The 6,715-nt window shown below is 49.9% G+C and overlaps 1 pseudogene; it reads left to right on the top strand.

Moving 5' to 3' along the window:
• Positions 1-2,917: 2,917 nt before the first annotated feature.
• LOC140901071 (adhesion G protein-coupled receptor E3-like) overlaps positions 2,918-6,715 on the top strand; it is a 37,791-nt pseudogene continuing 33,993 nt past the window's right edge.

Genomic DNA, 6,715 nt, shown 5'->3' with positions numbered 1-6,715 from the left:
AATTCTCCTTATTTATTGTGTGTCCCGCCCCCCCACCCCCAATCCTTCAGTCCCCTGAAATCTGAGCAGGTTTTGCATGTCTGTGCCATTTCAATAGTGTAAAAGGAGTTTGATTTTGAATGCATGACTTTGTGGTGTCTTTTAAAATGCCTCCTCGAGTGGTTTTGTTTCGACACCCTAAAATATACAGGCTAAATTGTTTCTCCCTCTAGTGGCTGGAAATGGGGTACAAGCAACCAAGTCCCGAGTCCCCACAATGCTCAGTCTAAATGCAGTCCCTAGTGCTCCCTGACAGCAAGGGGGCGCTGTCTAGCATGCCCAGTAGTGCTGTCCTATGAATTCGGTATAGCTGCACTCCCTGCTCCATGACTGCTTAATGCAAGCCAGGATTTGGAGAGACGCCTCATGGTGACATCAGGAAGTACAGTCTGGGAGCTAGAGTGCCTGAGGGAACCAGTGGGTCTGTATCCAGCAGCCTCAATATAGGACCCCCCTTTATAGGCATCCGCCCAGAGTCCTGTCTCTGCTCCGCTCCTGGGGCCCCCCACCTTTGGAGGCAATGAGCCGGAGCTCGGTTCTTTTGTCCATGGTCTTGTCGGGACCAGTGCGCACCCCCACATGTGCAACTGCCCCTGCTGCTTTGCCCCTCCGCCATCACCAGGGTGCGACTGTGCCTGGATCCCTTCAGCCCCAGCCGTCAGGCTGCCCGGGGCACAGCCTTAGCTCCACAGCCAGCTGTCAGGCTCCCATGTGGCCACCAGCCCCCTCTCCACCTCCGGAGGTGATTGTCTCAAGAACGGTCATCGTGGGTCAGAGCAATGGTCCATCTCGCTCAGCACCCTGTCTCTGACCGCGGCCAGTGCCAGACGCTAACTAGGGAATGAACGGAACCGGGCAATTAGCGAGTGATCCATCCCCTGTCATCCAGTCCCAGCTTCTGGCCGTCGGAGGCTTAGCTGTCTTGGCTAACAGCCAGCGAGGGCCCTATCCTCCAGGAACCCTGTTATACCTTCCCTGGGCTGGGGTGGATTATGTCACCTGCTACTAGCAAGCTTCTGAACTGGGCAGCTGGGGGCCCTCTACGCGCTTTGAGATCTACTGATGAAAAGAACTGTATAAGGGTGAAGTGTTATTAGTTCTGCCCAGGTCCTTTCCCTCTAGCTTAGGGACCCAGCAGAGATCCTGGCACATTACAGCCCAATGGGTGGGGGGAGAGATGCACCTTAGGGTATATCTATGCTGCAGCTGGGGGTGTGGGGCTGCAGCAGGAGCAGACGTACAGCAGACATATCTAGCTAGCCCGAGGAGCAGCTGGCCGCCTGCTGCTAGCCCAGGACCCAGGGCACATGTTTGAGCAGCCGCTGCCCCGTGCTACTGGGACTTCACTGCTATTAATACTCCAGCTAGCCGTGATCTCGCTAGATAAAGGGGGTCATCACCCGATCAGGGGGTGATGCAGCGCTCAAGCTGCGCTGGAATGTAAGTACTGGAAGCATCGCAAGATGCCAGGGAAGTGCTGGAACGGTGTGGCGGAGCGTTCCGGCACGACTCGACCGTTGGCTCAGATATGCCTAGAAGTGCAGTGGTCACACCTCCTGGTTGCAATGTAGGTATACCCTGAGCCCCCGTGAGGGGCCCCCCGGGGGTTCCTTGGTTCTCATACGTGGGCCTGCTGGGCAGTTCTTGGAACCCCAGCTTGTGGCTTCAAAGGGGAAGTTTCTTCCACAAGAAGTGCCACCATCCTGCACCAGGGCGATAAGAAGAGCTGCTGCAAGAAACCAAGGAGGGGAGCTGAGCTCTGGCAGGGAGATAAGGCAGCAGAAAGCTGCAGGGGTAAAGCAGAGAGATTGGTGCTGCATTCTGTGTTAACCCTCGCAGTGCTGGCCGGATGGGGACTCCTAGTATGTAGACTCTTCTCTTCCCCCCCACAACTCCCCATTGTTCTCCCCACCAGGGTTCTTGGTCCCCACAGCTGTCCCCTAGCAGCAGAGCACGAGATCCGCTGTGATGTGTTACCTCATGTCCTCTGAGGCATAGTGCTGCGAACTCAGTGCCTAGGTCAGTGCCAGGAACGCTGGCAGTCAGGTGCTAAAGCCCTGGCTGGCTGGCCCACTTGGGCTCCATGACCTCCACTTCAGACATATCCAGAAGCGAGAGTCATTCCATATCAGAGTAGGGCTTGTAGGGAGAGACTCTACAGCAGCTAAGTCAGAAGAAATGTTGTGTTCCTTCTATTCTGGGGCCATTCAGAACTCTGCCCAGCCCTCTGTGTAAGTTAGAGCAGCCTCGAGGCTGTTCTAACTTATGCTGCAACCTATAGCCTCGTGTACTCTGGTCATGCCCCTGATTTGCTCTCTACTCTGGGGACAGGGGGATGCAGGACCCCTATACCAGCTAGCGAGGCCCCCTGCCCACGGGACGTTTACGGGGGGGGGGGCATATCTGCCCACTTTATGCTGCTAGAGCGGCCTAAAGGGGCTGGCATGAAATCGAGATGGGGCACAGGGTCTTTGTTTCCCTTTCTATAAGCTGTACAGTCAGCCCCGAGCCCCAGAACAACTTCCTACTCCAGCAGGAAAGGCAAAAGTTATAGGCAAAAAGGTCAGAGTTAGTTACTAAAAGAAAAGAAAAGAAAATATAAGCATGCAGTCTAAACTCTCAACCCTGTTAGACTGGGCAACATCTAGATTAAGCAGGTTTTCTCACCCCACTGGATATTGCAGTTGATAGTACACAGATTTTACTCTTGAAATCTGGGCCAGTCCCCTCATTTGGAGGCTTCAGAGTGTCCTTGTTGCTTGCAGCATAGGTGGGTGAAGGAGAAAGGCCATGTGCTTGGGGAGCACAAGTCCAGACATGTCTGGGGGGCATTGCTGAGTCTCCAGGCAAGATTGAGCAGTTCTCTTGGTGGGGCCTCATGCAGGTGAGTCATTGAATTGTAGCTCCCTTGCTGGACAATAGCTGTTGATGGGTTGTTTGACACCCCGCCCGGGTGTTGGTTACTTTCCTTGCTGTTGACTCTGGGGAGCAAATATCTGGTGGATTCCCCAACTTATAGCATGTTTTAGTGACAACCATACAACATAATTCTCATAACTTCATATGCATTAATGATACACATCTATGGATAGAGACACGACTTTCAGCAGATCGTAACCTCTCCCCTGAAACCTTACAAGGCATGCTTTATATGTAAGATCACAATTATATAAAAATGAGGAATATGGGGGTTACAGGATGCTCCCCCAAGCTATAGAATGTCACATGTGGGTCCCAGGAACCATCCATGAGATTATTTAAAGCCTTCACATCCCACTATTATTATTAGCCAGTTTCAGTTCTTGAAAGAAAAGGAGAACAGTTTCTCCTGTTACTTTCCTTCCTGTAGATTGCAGGGAGGTAGGCGGGAGAGCTGGAACAATTTTTATAGTGGGAGGGGGGTGCTGCTGATGGAAATCATGTGTTCGGTGTTTGTTATTACTGCTTCAACCTGGGAGCCATGGCAGCACCCCTAGTTCCAGCACCACTGGAAGTAGGTTTACCCTCATAACAAACATTAGTGAGATGCTTAAAGGCCATCGTGGGTAGGGGAGGTGTATCTGTTGTGACAAAGCTCTGTCCTTGCTTCCGTGAGTCCCGCGTTTCCTGGCAGATTTCACTAGCCTCAGAGGCTCACCGTGACCCTCCACGTAGCCGTTCTCTCTCTGGAGACAAGGGCCACAGTCTACTGAGCCATTTTCATCATAAGCCAGCGAGGGAGGTGAGGAGAAGCTATCCTCCCTTGCACAGTCTCTGTTGTCTCCCAGTCTCAGTGATTAATCAGAGGGGCAAAGGGGGGGAGCCCGGGCCCGCCCTCTACCCAGGGACCCTAATAGTATCAGCTATGGCAGCTGACTTTTTAGAAACATGACATGTACAATTCCCTGGGCTACTTCCCCACAGCAGCCCTCACTTCCTCAAGTTCCACTTCACCCTTACCTCAGGGCCTCCTTCCTTGTGCCTGATATGGTGTGTACTGCTCAGCCTCTCCAACAGCGCAACTTCCTCCCACAGCTCCTGACACATGTGCCCACCTGACTAACTGGGAGGCTTGTAACTAGTTTCAGCCAGCCCCTGATTGGTTTCAGGTATCCCAATCAACCTAGCGTTCTCCCCAGGGCTGGTGCAACCACTAGGTGAACTAGGTGGTGGCCCAGGGCGCTAAGAGGTTGGAGGGGGGTGACAAAAAGTGGTGCCCTGGCTTGGCAGGGAGAAGCCACCTTCCAGAGGCATCGGAGAGCCAGACCGTCGGCTTGTGGGGGCGGCGAGCGAGTTCTGCGGCTCCCGGGCATGTGAGCCGCCGCTGCCCCTCCCGGAGCAGGCTCAGGGCCCGGGAGCTGCAGAGCCCAAGCGCGGCGAGGGGGGAGCCGGGGGGTGCACGGGGGCCAGCGCGTAAATGCATATTTAGGGTTCTTCAATAACTTGATATCCCATCACATTGCATTTTGGCCTTTTGTGTTTTGTGTTTGAAATGCAGATTCTGTGCTCACCATTGAAAATCTTGGTTACATTACCGAACAATGGTACACAATTCAGAAGAAGCCCTAGATTATAGTTTATCATGCAAGATGGGAATATTCTTCAGATTTCAGATACAAAAAGACCAATTACATGGTTGAGAAGTAAATATAAAGTATTTTAATATGTTTATACAAAGTGAGTTGGTTTATACTTGGACCATCACATCTTTTAAAAAGTCTTGTTTCACTAACTTTAATATTGTTAACAATTCGCAAAGAAAGAAAATGATTTTGAAAGTTGAGTATGGAAAAACAACCTTTCCCTCGCCACCCCTTTTCTACCTTTTGAGGTAGTTACTCAAATATCTGCACAGCATGTTTTGAAAGTCAAATGAAAAACAATGAACTCATATCAACGAAGCCACCAAGTAGTTTGGTTTCCAGAGGATGGGAGAGAGAAATACGTTTTTTATCTACGAGATAAAGAGCCTAGATTTTCAGGAAAGTTGCTGGAAGTTAGATGAGCAATTAACTGAAGGGGACTTGTCAACTGCAAAGTTGATTCTTGATCGGCTATGCCAAGTGACTTGATTTATTAATTTGGATTTCGTTCTAAAAGAAACATCCCACAGCCATACGCACCGCGGACAGCCTGCCCAGTTGTTTGTCTATGCACCTATTATATCATGTCTTTAGACTGTAAACACCTGGGGACGATCATTTACTACGTATCACGCACTGAAGCATGTGAGTAACTTTAAACATAGCAGGGCTACTCACACGGTTGAAGTTAAGCAAGTGCCTCCGTGCTGTATTGTCTAATCATCAGTTAGTAGATGCAATGGCATTTGAAGTGCTCTTTAACCATAAACAGACAGATTAGTGTTGTCCTGCACCCCAGGACACATAGTACATGGTTTAAACACGCCCTATCCCTGCTTGCTGGAGTTCTTGGGGGGCAATGTGCCTATTCCATTGAATATGAGGCACATGGGTGTCATGGTGGCCCAAGGATATGTCTGTGTAAAAGCTAGCTCTTCTAGATGTTCCTCTGAGTTGCCTTGCAAGGGAGGAGAATTTGTGTGTTCCAGGAATTCTGAGGAAAAGCTGGGAACAGAACATGGATCTGCTCGCTCCCTGGCACGTGACTCACACACAAGACCTTCCTTCTCAGCAGCATGTATGATTTATATTATAAGAGAAAAAGATTTATAACCCAATAATAAAATATCCCCTCTGCCCTTGTACTGTATGATTGTATTCATTACTGATCATTAAGAATTATCTTTTTAATAATCAAGAGGTAACAGGTGCAGTTAGAGCTATAATCATTGGGATTTGCCCCTCAGTGAATTGATGGGCGGGACGGGCGGGGGAGAGAAGCAAGGTGGAAGTTTCACCCAGGGCGCAAAATATCCTTGCACTGGCCGTGGTCCTCCCTGCCTTCTGGAAAGCTCTTAATGGGCCCCAGGTGTCTTAATTGACCTGTTTCAGAGTAACAGCCGTGTTAGTCTGTATTCGCAAAAAGAAAAGGAGTACTTGTGGCACCTTAGAGACTAACCAATTTATTTGAGCATGAGCTTTCGTGAGCTACAGCTCACTTCATCGGATGCATGCCAGGAAATGGCCCACCTGATGATCACTTTAGATAAGCTATTACCAGCTGGACAGTGGGGTGGGAGGAGGTATTTTTTCATATTCTCTGTGTATATATAAAGTCTGCTACAGTTTCCACGGCATGCATCCGATGAAGTGAGCTGTAGCTCACGAAAGCTCATGCTCAAATAAATTGGTTAGTCTCTAAGGTGCCACAAGTCCTCCTTTTCTTAATTGACCTGGAGCAGCTGCCATTTAACTTATCCTGGTACCAGGGATTTGTTTAGCCTGGAGCTAATAGATCTATCTCCTACTACTTTTCTATAGCCATCTGGCCTTGCTCCCTCACACCATCCAAAAAGAGACACAGCTGAGATAAGGCACGGTGATAAAAAGCCCCAGTAAAACCTGTGTCACTCAGCAAACTTCCTCTGAGAAAGATCACAACAGGATAAAGTAGATGTGGTTTTCTTGCCTGGCCGCAGAAGGCAGCGGCCACCATGAGGCAGCTTATCTCCCACCTTCTGGGTAAGTTTGAAAGGAATTGGGTTATTTTCTTCCAATGGGGGCTTGGTAAAAAAAAAAAAATCTTAGCTTGAGGTCTCTGGGGCAGGAAAACT

The sequence above is a fragment of the Lepidochelys kempii genome, chromosome 20 (genome assembly GCF_965140265.1).
Source record: "Lepidochelys kempii isolate rLepKem1 chromosome 20, rLepKem1.hap2, whole genome shotgun sequence".
NCBI lineage: Eukaryota > Metazoa > Chordata > Testudines > Cheloniidae > Lepidochelys > Lepidochelys kempii.
Note: the sequence above shows the minus strand (reverse complement) of the source record. Positions and strands in the feature narration are given on the sequence as shown.